The sequence below is a fragment of the Hyla sarda genome, unplaced genomic scaffold (assembly GCF_029499605.1).
Source record: "Hyla sarda isolate aHylSar1 unplaced genomic scaffold, aHylSar1.hap1 scaffold_111, whole genome shotgun sequence".
NCBI lineage: Eukaryota > Metazoa > Chordata > Amphibia > Anura > Hylidae > Hyla > Hyla sarda.
This window is the reverse complement of record NW_026607730.1, coordinates 58,342-73,246: the sequence shown is the minus strand read 5'-3', so window position 1 is coordinate 73,246 and position 14,905 is coordinate 58,342. Positions and strand designations below refer to the sequence as shown.

At 45.7% G+C, this 14,905-nt stretch overlaps 1 long non-coding RNA gene across 1 annotated transcript; it reads left to right on the top strand.

Annotated features, from left to right (window-relative positions):
- The first annotated feature begins 3,296 nt into the window (after positions 1-3,296).
- On the top strand, positions 3,297-3,851 carry LOC130301104 (uncharacterized). The gene is made up of 2 exons (XR_008851806.1): positions 3,297-3,411; positions 3,513-3,851. It is a non-coding gene; the product is annotated as an uncharacterized LOC130301104 (long non-coding RNA).
- Positions 3,852-14,905: the final 11,054 nt, after the last annotated feature.

Sequence of the window (14,905 nt, the reverse complement as noted above, 5' to 3'; positions counted from 1 at the left end):
TCTGCCCTCCATTGTTCTTCAGCTAGAGGGTCTTTGGTGGACCCCTCTGGTCCCTTACTGCCAATCACTGATTACCCGAACTTTCCCCTGGGAGTTGCTTCCAGTGGATTTCTGGGTGGGGTTAAATCTGACCTACTCCGTTTTTTTCACGTGTTGTCTTCTGAGGGCTTATTGCCCCTTGCTGACATATGTCCAGTTGAATCTCCCCATCCCCGTAAGCCTTTTGAATACATACAACTAAAACATTTCTACTCTTCGGTGTCACGCTTGGCCCACCTGCATCGGGAGTTAACTCCCTTTGAGGGACTTTGCATGACCCCTCCTTGCCCCCCCACACCATAGGGTTTCTGTACAGATTGTTGCTTTTTCAACACACCTCTTCTTTGCCCTCCTTCTGTAGAGCTTGGGAGGCGGACCTCGGCTCTCAGTTCTCCCCGGAGCAATGGCAGAAATGCTTTCACCTTTCACATAAGTCAATCATACTTAACAGATCACAAGAGACGAACTACAAAATACTCTTCTGCTGGTATAGGACTCCGGAGCAGTTGCATCGATGGTACCCGTCAGTCTCTGACCTTTGTTGGCGCTGTGGACAAGCGACTGGTACGATGTTGCACATCTGGTGGGGTTGTCCCTCACTGCGTCCATTCTGGACTTCAGTACGCTCTATCACTCACGATATCACTGGTGTGACTCTTCCGGATTCCCCTGAGGCAGTCCTGCTCTTCATGTTTGACATTTCTACTACTTCCTTCCGGAAATCTCTTTTACGCCATTTTCTGCAGGCTGCTAAGTCAGTTATTCCCCGTAAATGGAGGTCTTCCACGCCCCCGACTGTTGGGGAATGGCTTGCAGAGGTGAATTATTTTCAGCACATGGAGGAGTTAATTGCCTTGACCCCTGCAGAAAATGAAAGATGTACCAAAACTTGGTATGATTGGTCATCCTTCCAGTCTACCTCTGAGTACCATGACCTATTGGCCTTGGGATCCTCTGTGACGCCATGACCCTTTTTTGGCTACGCTTTCTCCCGTCTGTCTTGGTAACCTTCCCGCCCTACTTCCCTTGTTGTTTCTTGTCTGTCTGTAAGACCCTTGTCTCTGTATGTCGTCATTTCTGCCTGTTTCTGTGTTTTACATACCCTCTTATTTTTCTGTTCTTCACTTTTTATCTATATCCCTCTATTCTTTCCCTTCTGAACCTTGCCGCTTTAGCATTGATGTGGTTATTACATATTCTAAGTTGGTGTTCCTTGTTGAGTATACGGATTGCTTGGACATGATGTCCTTCCTGTCTGTTGCGCAAGTAACGGACTCCCTAGTGCTGACCGCACTTTCTGCCATGCACGGTCTTTATGACTTATTCTGTTTTTTTTATCTTGCATTGAGGCCATGCTTAACACCTTGTGCCTCTGCCACTGTCGTGCCTTGTTATTGTTTTTTTTTTTATTGAAAATTATTGAAAATTAATAAAGATTTTGAATAAGAAAAAAATTTACTTTAGGGGTTAAGTAGCTGATCCATCTGTAGCCTCTCCCCCTGCCCCCTGTAACAGGAAGCCTCTGATTGGTTGATGCAGGTGCCTTTCCCAGGCTGCAGGACCAATGAGTGCTTCCTCTTAGCTCAGGGGAGATGACATGATAGAGCAGACACTCCATGATCTCCTGGGGCTTCGCTCTGTACTGTGAGTAGTGATCACACTGAGGCTCCGTGCATCACAGGAAATCACAGAAGCAGGACACGTCAGATCCGGGACGGTTGGGAGGTAAGTCTATTATCATAATAGTAATACACATTGGGGGACATGTATGAAAACTTGTGCAGAGGAAAATTGACCAGTTGCCCATAGCAACCAATCAGATCGCTTCTTTCACTTTTCATTTTTAAATGTGGTGTCCCGGTACAGGACTTGGTCCTGTCCCTGTCTAAAGTCCCCTCAGCCAGAGTTCCTTCACTCTCATAGGGCACTCTTGCAGGGCTTACCCCTGGTCGCCTCATGTAAATTGTGTTCATATATATATATATATATTCAATGTATAGGAAATATTATGTATAGGACCTTAGCAGGTCACTTGCTTTTAATTATGATTGTACTATGGTTTAAGGACCTTACAGTGTCATGTGATGTAGCCAGAGTTCACTGGGTCAGGACTTACAGGTTTGCCGGCCAATGAGCTTTGTCCAGCCTCCTTAATATATAAGGGGCTGTAGTCAATCAATTCACTATCTTAGCTCTTGCCTCTCTTAGTTCCGGACTATCAAGCAGCACAAATCTCATCAGCATCAATTCAAGTCAGCTAGGCCAAAGCCTAAGATCCAGCAGCCACTAAAACGTGAGTTACCAAAGCTCAAATTACCTATTCCTGTGTGACTACTACCAGCTAAAATATTATAATTAGTAGCACAGTGGCTAGCATCAAAGCTCATTGCTTCAGAGTCCCAGCACAACCTGTGAGGAACTTGTATACCGGTTCACTCTAGAGAGACTGTTAAGTTTGAAGACTATGGTATAAAATCCTCAAGTAAAGTTCTTCAGTTTATTCATAAAATCTGCTGTGGATATTCCGTTATTCTCCCTACCGTTTCTGGGACGGTTGGCGGTAGGACTATTAACACTAAGGAAACCTCGCCCTGGCATCATGACATCTTAGGGTTAATACCAACAGACCCTACACTCCCACTACAACACCCTAGACACAATTACTCTCTCCTGCCCACCACATAAAAATGAAATAAACTATCTGGTTGCTATGGGCAACCACTTTTCCTCTTTACAGGTTTTGATACATTTCCTCCAGTGGTTTTGGCAAAAATTACACAAAGATGGCGTCTTGGGAGAATAGAAATGAGGACGCAGTTGTTGTGGTGTGTTTATTTTTATTTTTTACCAAATAAACCTCAAACAAAAATTGTGTCTGTTCCTAGGCTTAGGCTGGGACTAAACACAATGTATCTGTGGCGTTTTTCAAAGCCCACATTGCCTTATCTTTGGTGGTCTCCCCCCCCCCCCCTTCTGACAGACGTCTGTCCAGCTGTTGCAAAACTACAACTCCAAGCATGCCCTGACAGCAAATGATATTACAAATACTGAGTATAAACAAATATAACACACCCACAGGGAGTAGTGTCATTTTATTTAAAAAATGCTAAAAAAAAAAAATCCCTTAGGTAACAGTCATGCAGAATATGTTAAAAAGCTTTTTAGGTTTCAGCCAATCAGAGAGCAGCACTGCTCAAATAGAACTCCCAGGAGGTAACAGCGTGTCACACATGTGATGTCATAACCATTGTCCACCAGAGAGCAGTACTGAGCAGAAATAACACAGCTCCTGCTCATTCTCCATCAGTGAGGGGCCGATGCTGGACACTGTAGGCGCGCGGGAATGTGAAGTTGAATACATCACTGTGATTGGTAAGTGTCACATTGTTGTGTCCAAAAGGTTTTTAGTGCAGTTCCATGTGCATTTCTATAATAAACATGTAAATAATCTATCTTTTGTTTTCCTATCTTAGATGCACTATTTCCAGGATGTGGAGTAGCATTTCCGGACTATCAAGACGTTGTAATAAGGCACATATTTCCGGACTTACAGCAAGAAGTTGGATGAAGGCATAAACCCTCGAATCACGCACATACACAGACACTTTGCCCAAATTCTAGAGGTAACCTCCTTTAGTATGCCCAGAGGAAGGGCAATACAGTAGCCATGGATTCCCTACAGGTTTCCTCCCCTCTGGAGGTTTTCCCTGTCCTGAGTTAGTTACAGTACGCTCTTTGTGAGTGATGGAAGGTTACAAAAATCCCTACACAAACATTTTAATAAATAATAAAGTTCCCCTGCTTTTAAACCATTCTTTGACTTGTTTGACTCATTTATTTTATTTCTGTCTGTGAAAAATTGTGATTTTTTTTTAAGTGTCCAAAGCATGCCTCAGCAGGCATCATGTGCAAACCCCTGGGGGGTCCTGAGAACCCCCCCCCATGTCAGCGATCAGTTCAATTCAGACCGGCGATCTGCGGCGATTCCGGGTCATACGGGTCTCCAGTGACTGGGAAAATAAGGAGGATCGGGGGTGTCTAAGACACCCCCGATCCCCCTGAAGGCATAGGAGTAAGGTGGCAGGGGTGCCACCCCTCCTATTCCTGCTATTGGTCGGTCAGAGACGACTGACCAATAGCAGTTCGGGGGTGGGGGAGTTAGAGTTCGGTTCCCCGCTCTGTCCACCGACTTTTGTCCTGGAAGAGTGAGGAAACTGGTGGTCATCGGCGCCAGAGGTCACTTACCGGGCGGGCAGCGATGAGATATGGCTCCCTGGTGCATCTCCCTGGTGCGCGATCCTATGGAAGCCAGTGAGTTGTTGCCTAGCAACATATGGAGGGCTACAGTTAGAAGACCACTATACAGTGGTCTCTAAACTGTAGCCCTTCAGATGTTGCAAAACTACAACTCCCAGCATGCCCAGACAGCTGTTTGGGCATGCTGGGATATGTAGTATTGCAAGATTTAGAGGGGTACAGTTTGGAGATCACTGTGCAGATCAGTACATGTTGAGAGTTGCAATTTTGCAACAGCTGGAGGCTGGAGTTAGAGTGTACTATGTACATTTGAGGCCTAAATTGGTGATTTGCACAGGGGTGGCTGATTTTATAGTGGTTCTGACATAAATGCAAAATATATAAATAAATACCCACGTGTGACCCCATTTTGGAAACTACACCCCTCACGAAACGTATTAAGGGGTATAGTGAGTTTTAACACCCCACGGGTGCTTGACAATTTTTCATTAAAGTTGGATAAGAAAATGAAAAAAAAAATATTTGTTAACTAAAATGCTGGTGTTACCCTAAATTTTTCATTCCCACAAGGGAAAATGGGGAAAAAAAGCCCCCCAAAATTTGTAACCCCATTTCTTCTGAGTAAGAGCATGCCCCATCTGTGGATGTAAAGTGCTCTGCGGGGGTACTACACTGCTCAGAAGGAAGGGAGCGCCATTGGGATTTTGGAGAGAAAATTTGTCCGGAATTGAAGGCCTCGTGTGTCTACAAAGCCCCCATAGTGCCAGAACAATGGACCCCCCCCCCCACATGTGACTCCATTTTGGAAACTAAACCCCTCGGAATGTAATAAGGGGAGCAGTGAGCATTTACGCCCCACAGGTGTCTGACAGATTTTTGGAACAGTGGTCAGTGAAAATGAAAAATTAAATACACCTTTTAGGAATTACATAGTTACATTGTTACATAGTTAGTACGGTCGAAAAAAGACATATGTCCATCAAGTTCAACCAGGGAATTAAGGGGTAGGAGTGTGGCGCGATATTGGGGAAGGGATGGGATTTTATATTTCTTCATAAGCATTAATGTTATTTTGTTCCATGAATGTATCTAATCCTGTTTTAAAGCTGTTAATTGTTCCTGCTGTGACCAGTTCCTGAGGTAGACCGTTCCATAAATTCACAGTCCTCACGGTAAAGAAGGCGTGTCGCCCCTTGAGACTAAACTTTTTCTTCTCCAGACGGAGGGAGTGCCCCCTCGTCCTTTGGGGGGGGTTTAACCTGGAACAGTTTTTCTCCATATTTTTTGTATGGGCCATTAATATACTTATATACGTTTATCATATCCCCCCTTAAACGTCTCTTCTCAAGACTAAACAATTGTAACTCCTTTAATCGCTCCTCATAGCTAAGATGTTCCATGCCCCATTGTCACGATTCGGCTTACAGGTTGTGGATCCACTGTGTCATCGAGGGATTGGCGTGGACCGTGCTGGTGGACCGGTTCTAAGAGGTTACTGGTGTTCACCAGAGCCCGCCGCAAAGCGGGATGGTCTTGCTGCGGCAGTAGCAACCAGATCGTATCCACTAGTAATGGCTCAACCTCGCTGACTGCTGAGAAGGCGTGGGACAGAAGGACTAGGCAGAGGCAAGGTCAGACGTAGCAGAAGGTCGGGGCAGGCGGCAAGGTTCGTAGTCAATATGGATAGCAGGAGATCAGGTAACACAGGCTTGGACAACACTAAACGCTTTCACTGGCACAAGGCAACAAGATCCGGCAAGGGAGTGCAGGGGAAGTGATGTGATATAGCCAGGGAGCAGGTGGAAGCCAATTAAGCTAATTGGGCCAGGCACCAATCATTGGTGCACTGGCCCTTTAAGTCTCAGAGAGTTTGGCACGCGCGCGCCCTAGAGAGCGGAGCCGCGCGCGCCAGCACATGACAGCCGGGGACCGGGACGGGTAAGTGACTTGGGATGCGATTCGCGAGCGGGCCCGTCCCGCTGTGCGAATCGCATCCCCGCCGGCAATGTCAGTGCAGCGCTCCCGGTCAGCGGGTCTGACCGGGGCGCTGCAGGGAGAGAGACGCCGTGAGCGCTCCGGGGAGGAGCAGGGACCCGGAGCGCTCGGCGTAACAGTACCCCCCCCTTAGGTCTCCCCCTTTCTTTGTCCGGCAACTGCTTCCCATGGGATGAGGACACCGGGAGTGATTGAAGGGTTTCCTCAAAGGCAGGCCGTACAGCAGGAGTGGGAATGGGGAGGGAGGGCAGAGGGTGAAGCTTGGCACGGGGCAGGGTGTCACCAGGACGGGGGCCATGAGGAGGCAAGGCACAGTCCAGATAAGCCTTGGGGGAACCAGGTGTAGGAGGAGGCACTGAGGCTTGCCTGACGGGACTGGGAGGTGGGGAGGGGCATTTCTTGTGGCAAGCAGAGTCCCAGTTCTTGATCTTCCCGGTGGTCCAGTCAAGGGTGGGAGAATGAAGATGGAGCCATGGCAGACCGAGGAGGACCTCAGAGGTGCAGTTAGGAAGGATGAAAAATTCAATCATTTCGTGATGGGGTCCAATGCACATTAAGAGGGGTTTTGTGCGGTAACGCACGGTGCAATCCAATCTAACTCCGTTGACCGCGGAAATGTAGAGCGGCTTGACGAGACGGGTCACCGGGATGCAAAATTTATTCACCAAAGAATCCAAAATAAAATTCCCAGAGGCACCAGAGTCCAAGCAGGCCACGGCTGAGAGGGAGGAGTACGCTGAAGGAGAAATCCGCACGGGCACCGTGAGACGTGGAGAAGCAGACTTTGAACCAAGAGACGCCACACCCACGTGAGCTGGGTGCGTGCGTGCGTTTCCTAGACGTGGAGTACGAATAGGGCAATCCACCAAGAAATGCTCGGTACTTACACAGTAGAGACAAAGATTTTCGTCCCTACGGCGATTCCTCTCTTCCTGGGTCAGGCGAGACCGATCCACTTGCATGGTCTCCTCGGCGGGAGGCCCAGGCGTAGATTGCAAAGGATACTGTGGGAGAGGTGCCCAGAGATCTAAGTCTTTTTCCTGGCGGAGCTCCTGGTGTCTCTCAGAAAAACGCATGTCAATGCGGGTGGCCAAATGGATAAGTTCTTGCAGGTTGGCAGGAATCTCTCGTGCGGCCAGCACATCTTTGATGTTACTGGATAGGCCTTTTTTAAAGGTCGCGCAGAGAGCCTCGTTATTCCAAGATAATTCGGAAGCAAGAGTACGAAATTGGATGGCGTACTCGCCTACTGAAGAATTAGCCTGGACCAGGTTCAGCAGGGCAGTCTTGGCAGAAGAAGCTCGGGCTGGTTCCTCGAAGACACTACGGACTTCCGCGAAGAAGGACTGGACTGTGGCTGTGGCAGGATCATTGCGGTCCCAGAGCGGTGTGGCCCAAGACAAGGCCTTTCCTGAAAGAAGGCTCACTACGAACGCCACCTTAGACCGTTCTGTAGGAAACAAGTCCGACAACATCTCCATATGCAGGGAACATTGAGACAAAAATCCACGCCAGAGTCTAGAGTCCCCATCAAATTTGTCCGTCAGGGACAAGCGGAGGCTAGGAGCGGCCACTCGCTGCGGAGGAGGTGCAGGAGCTGGCGGAGGAGATGGTTGCTGCTGTAACAGAGGCAGAAGTTGCTGTAACATGGCGGTCAACTGCGACAGCTGCTGTCCTTGTTGGGCAATCTGCTGCGATTGCTGAGCGACCACCGTGGGAAGGTCAGCGAGACTGGGCAGCGGCACCTCAGCGGGATCCATGGCCGGATCTACTGTCACGATTCGGCTTACAGGTTGTGGATCCACTGTGTCAGCGAGGGATTGGCGTGGACCGTGCTGGTGGACCGGTTCTAAGAGGCTACTGGTGTTCACCAGAGCCCGCCGCAAAGCGGGATGGTCTTGCTGCGGCAGTAGCAACCAGGTCGTATCCACTAGCAACGGCTCAACCTCGCTGACTGCTGAGAAGGCGTGGGACAGAAGGACTAGGCAGAGGCAAGGTCAGACGTAGCAGAAGGTCGGGGCAGGCGGCAAGGTTCGTAGTCAATATGGATAGCAGGAGATCAGGTAACACAGGCTTGGACAACACTAAATGCTTTCACTGGCACAAGGCAACAAGATCCGGCAAGGGAGTGCAGGGGAAGTGATGTGATATAGCCAGGGAGCAGGTGGAAGCCAATTAAGCTAATTGGGCCAGGCACCAATCATTGGTGCACTGGCCCTTTAAGTCTCAGAGAGCTGGCGCGCGCGCGCCCTAGAGAGCGGAGCCGCGCGCCAGCACATGACAGCCGGGGACCGGGACGGGTAAGTGACTTGGGATGCGATTCGCGAGCGGGCGCGTCCCGCTGTGCGAATCGCATCCCCGCCGGCAATGTCAGTGCAGCGCTCCCGGTCAGCGGGTCTGACCGGGGCGCTGCAGGGAGAGAGACGCCGTGAGCGCTCCGGGGAGGAGCAGGGACCCGGAGCGCTCGGCGTAACACCCATATTAGTTTAGTCGCGCGTCTCTGCACCCTTTCCAGCTCTGCAGTGTCCCTTTTATGGACAGGTGCCCAAAACTAAACAGCATATTCCAGGTGAGGCCGTACCAATGCTTTATAAAGGGGGAGTATTATGTCTCTGTCCCTTGAGTCCATGCCTCTTTTGATACATGACAATATCCTGCCGGCTTTGGAATCAGCAGCCTGACATTGCATGCTATTCTGTAGTCTGTGATCTACAAGTACACCCAGATCCTTCTCTACCAGTTACTCTGACAGTTTAATCCCCCCTAAGACATACGATGCATGCAGGTTATTAGTACCCAGATGCATAACTTTACATTTATCCACATTGAACCTCATTTGCCAAGTGGATGCCCAGACACTTAGTCTATCCAAGTCATCTTGTAACTTATGCACATCCTCTATAGACTGTACCGTGCTACAAAGCTTGGTGTCATCTGCAAAGATAGAAACAGAGCTGTTAATACCATCCTCTATATCATTGATAAATAAATTAAACAACAGCGGGCCCAGTACTGAACCTTGGGGTACACCACTAATAACCAAGGACCAATCAGAGTACGAATCATTGACCACCACTCTCTGGGTACGATCCATGAGCCAGTGTTCAATCCAGTTACAAACTAAAATTTCCAAACCCAAAGACCTTAACTTACCTGTCAGACGTCTATGAGGGACAGTATCAAACGCTTTAGCAAAATCCAGAAACACTATATCCACAGCCATTCCTCTGTCAAGGCTTCTACTCACCTCTTCATAAAAGCAAATTAGATTGGTTTGACAACTTCTATCCTTAGTAAACCCATGCTGGCTATCACTTATAATACTATTATCCCCTATGTATTCCTGTATGTAATCCCTTATAAGTCCTTCAAACAATTTACCCACAATGCACGTTAAACTTACCGGTCTAGAGTTTCCTGGGGAAGACCTAGAGCCCTTTTTGAAGATTGACACCACATTCGCCTTGCACCAGTCCCTTGGCACAATACCAGACACCAGAGAATCTCTAAATATCATGAACAGGGGTACAGATATTACTGAACTTACCTCTCTAAGAACTCTTGGGTGTAGTCCATCTGGCCCTGGAGATTTACTTACATTTATATCACTTAACTTACCTTGTACCATCTCTACATTAAGCCAGTTCAGTACATTACATGATGTGTTACCAGCACTGACCTGGCCAATGTCAGCTCCTTTTTCCATAGTGTATACAGAACTAAAGAACCCATTCAGTAGCTCCGCTTTCTCTTGATCGCCTGTGACAACCACCCCATTATCATTATTAAGGGGTCCTACATGCTCTGTCCTTGGTTTTTTTGCATTTATATATCTAAAAAAATATTTAGGATTAGTTTTGCTTTCTTTGGCCACCTGTCTCTCGTTTAGAATTTTTGCTGTTTTTATTACATTTTTACAGATTTTTTTTTTATTTAACTGTTTATTTATCGTTTTATCAATACAATTTTCAATTCAGTAAAATAGAAAAATAACAAAGAAAGAAAAATCTTGCAGCAGCAAGAATAGAGTTCATTGTCAAAGCGTATATGCAATATTGTAACAAGAACCCTACAACTAGGTAGCTTGAAGCAATTGCCATGTTTCTATAGGAATTGAGTTGCAGATTTATAGATTATCTACAATACATTCAAATCCGTGAGAGTGTATTAGGTAGGAACATAGCAATCTATATTATTTTGGTTAGATTCCAGAAACGGAATAAAGAAAATGAAAAGAAGAAGGAAAAGAAAGAAAAAATAAATAAAAGATAAAAATAATAAAAATAAAGTACCTGTTTGACCAAGATATGAAATATAGAATACATCCATGCCTATGCGACCTCTTCCGACTCTCCTCCATTCAGTGTTGGTTATCGTCTTCTATATAATCATCCCATTCCTTCCAAGTTTCGTAGAAATGAGAAAGCCTGTTATCTGTCATTGCAGAGTGATATTCCATCTGCCTAACTTCCAGAATCCTATTGGTTAGGGCTTGTACGGATGGAGGGGTAGGCTTTTTCCATTCTTTGGCTATCAAACACTTTGCAGCCGTGAGTATGGAATGGAATAATCTGAGTTTTTTTTTTCTAATACCAGGGGGGGGCACATTTAAGAGATAATTGATTGGGTTCAGATGTATCTTCAGTTTCAGGATCTTCCCTATTAAAGACTGCACTTCCAACCAAAAATGACGCAGGGAGGGACAATCCCAAAATATGTGTGGTAGTGTACCTAACTCCATACTACACCTCCAGCAACTAGAATTATTTTGTGGATAAAGTTTGTTTAATACTTCCGGTGTGTGATACCACTGAAAGAGAATTTTGTATTGATTTTCTTTATGTATTACGCAGGAAGAAGACTTCGCTGCTCTATCCCATATAGTTTGCCATGTGGCTCTTGGAATTTCATAGCCTAAATATTCTTCCCATTTTGTCATGTAGGGGTGTTTCCAATTATCTTGATATATGAAAGAATGTAAAATATTGTAAATGGAGGATATCAAACCTCTCGTGGTGGTCTCACCCCTACACAACAACTCAAAGGATGTTGGTTTAGGGAAAGCAGCTTCAGGTGAGCTTAACCCTGCATGTGAAGTGACGGTTTGGAGAAAGTTTTGTGTGTCATTAGGAAGATTAAACTTGTCACTAAGGGCTTGAAAGGTTAGGAATGTTCTTTTGATCGGGTCCACTAGATCTGCAAAGTGAAACAACCCAGCCTCTACCCAGGGGGAAATGATATCTACATCATTACTATCAGGAATAGAGGGATTAAAAATAAAGGGAGTTAAAAGGGAGTTGGGGACATTAATGAATATTTAGTCCTGACAGTTTCCCATATTTTTAATGTGGTTCTCATCGGGCCAAGTGTTTTAGATTGACCTGATAGTTTGAGTCCCATATCAAAGCACATAAATGGACCGGGGCCGACCACAGCTTCTCTATGTCCGTCCATTTATTATATGCCCGAAATTGTGACCATGATGGAATATTTTTAAGGTGAACTGAATAATAATAGTCAAAGACGTCTGGCAGTGCTAGTCCTCCATAGTTCTTTTTGGCCGTCAAGACAGACAACGCCACCCTGTGGCGTCCCCCCCTCCAAACAAACCTGAGGATGGATGATTGAAAGCCCCTTAATGCTCCCCTAGGTATTAATACTGGCAAAGTTTCTAATAAATAAAGGAATCTGGGCAATACTGACATTTTGACTGCTGCAATCCTGTCAATAAGGGATATCGGGAGACCAGACCATTTTTCCATCTGGGATTTGATGTCTTTAAAGAATTGAGGAAAATTATGTTTGTAAAGGGCAGAGTATTTAGAGGTAATGCGTACACCTAAATAGGTAATAGCGTTATCCTGCCATCTATACGGATAATTTAGTTTAAGAAGAGAAAGTTGGGTGTCAGGTATGTTAATGGGTAAGGCTTCTGTTTTACCTTCATTTATCTTATATCCTGACATACGGCTATAAGTGTGGATAATGGATTGGAGGGAAGGTAGTGAGGTCAGGGGAGTAGAGATGGCTAGCAATACGTCATCAGCAAATAGCGCTATCTTATAATCTCTATGTTTTACCACTATCCCCTTAACATCAGGATAGAGGACATCCCTGTCTTGTCCCATTATGAATTTTTATTTTTTGAGATGTGGCGTGAGGGAGTCTAACTCGTGCCGTTGGGGATGAGTATAGGTGTGAGATCGCTGTCATAAACGGTCCCGAGACTCCAAAAGCTCGCAAGGTAGATTCCATAAAAGGCCAACTTAAGCGATCAAACGCTTTTTCCGCGTCTAAACTTAACACAAGTCCAGAGGACTTAGTCCTATTTATTACCTCAATGAGATCGACCGTGCGTCTAGTGTTATCTCCAGCTTGTCTATTTAAGGTGAAACCTACTTGGTCTTTATCTATTAATTTCGGAAGAATTAAGCTAAGTCTGTTGGCCAGTATTTTTGTAAATAACTTCAAGTCCGAGTTCAATAGTGAAATTGGTCTATAACTAGCACATTCCGAAGGATCCTTACCGAATTTCGGAATGACTGTGATGTAAGATTCTAACATATTTGACGGAATGGGAGTTTCACCTAAGAAGGAGTTGAAAAGGGAGATCATATGTGGAAGTAAGATTTCAGAAAAAGTTTTATAATAAGAGTATGGAAGGCCATCTGGGCCAGGAGACTTGCCATTTGGTAGTTCTTTAATAGTATCTATTATTTCTTCCTGAGAAAATTCTCTGTTTAGATTGGTCAAATCCGATATAGTCATTTTAGGGAGCTTACAGGAATCAAGGTACTTTTTTAATATAGAATCTCTGGTGGTGTGATCTGAGGGTAGTTGGGAAGGTAAATTGTATAAATTAGAATAATATTCCTGAAAAATATTGGCAATTTGTGTTGGATCATAGTGCAATTGTCCCTGGGAATTTTTTATAGCAAAAGGATTTTATTGTGTCTTTTGTGAGTTTAGCTGTGCGGCCAATAGGGTATGAGGTTTATTCGCTTTACTGTAATATGTATGTCTAGTATAAGTTAGCATTTTCTCCACCTGGGCGATTTCACCGTCCTTCAACTGATTTCGTATGAGCACAATCTGTTTTAACCTTCTCAAGGAGGGGTATAAGACCATTCCATCCTCCATTTTTTTTAGTTTCTTTTTTAGCTCATTCGTAAGAGACGCAGAATTCTTTTTCAGCCGAGAAGACAGCGAAATACAGTGTCCCCTTATGACTGCCTTATGTGCCTCCCATAGGGTATGACTGTTTGTAACACTACCCTCATTCCTTTCAAAGTAATCTTTAAGACACCCTCCAATGGAATCTCTATATTCTAATTTCTTTATTAACAATTCATTCAGTCTCCAATGGCAGGTTTTTCTAGGCGTTGTAGTTGATTTTAATTCCATTATCACTGGAGCATGGTCTGACCATGTTATAGGGAGTATTTTAACATTGTCAACTAATTTGAGGCCTAAAAGATTCCCAAAGAAGGTGTCTATTCTAGAGTGGGTGGAATGAGGATGTGAGAAAAATGTAAACTCTCTGCTATTGGGATTACTTATCCTATAGAGGTAAAAAAAATGGTATTTTCTCACAAGTTTCCGGAAGGCAGTGGAAAGTCGTATTACTGCTGAGGACGGTGTGTTATGTAGTACTGAATGTCTATCGGTTGTACTCGAGAATGGGATGTTAAAGTCCCCTCCAATTATCAATGTTGTTGGAAGTAACGTTTCCAGTTTGAAAAATATATTATTCAGGAATGTTATCTGGGATGAATTGGGTGCGTACGTGTTACATATTGTGAGAGGGACTCCTGTCAGTGTACCCGAGACTATAACCCATCTCCCATTAGGATCTAACATTGTGTTTGAAAGCTGAAAAGGACATGTGCGGGATATCAACACAGCCACTCCACCCCTTTTTTTATCCTGTGTAGCAGAAAATACTGTGGGATAGTATCTAGATGCAAATTTAAAAGAACACGATTCATCATGATGCGTTTCTTGGATAGGGGCTATATCTATTTTTTTAGATTTTAGATCTTTTAAAAGAAGACGTCTGTCACGATTCGGCTAGCTGGTTGTGGATCCTCTGTGTCAGCGAGGGATTGGCGTGGACCGTGCCGGTGGACCAGTTCTAAGATGCTACTGGTATTCACCAGAGCCCGCCGCAAAGCGGGATGGTCTTGCTGCGGCGGTAGCAACCAGGTCGTATCCACTAGCAACGGCTCAACCTCGCTGACTGCTGAGAAGGCTTGGGACAGAAGGACTAGGCAGAGACGAGGTCAGACGTAGCAGAAGGTCGGGGCAGGCGCCAAGATTCGTAGTCAATATGGCAATAGCAGGAGGTCAGGAACACAGTATGGACAAACACAGTAAAGCTTTCTCAAGGCACTAAGGCAACAAGATCCGGCGAGGGAGTGCAGGGGAAGTGAGGTATAAGTAGGGAGTGCACAGGTGCAAGCTAATCAAGGTTATTGGGCCAGGCACCATCATTGGTGCACTGGCCCTTTAAATCTCAGAGCGCTGGCGCGCGCGCGCCCTAGAGAGCGGAGCCGCGCGCGCCAGAGCATGACAGCCGGGGACCGGGACAGGTAAGTGACCTGGGATGCGACTC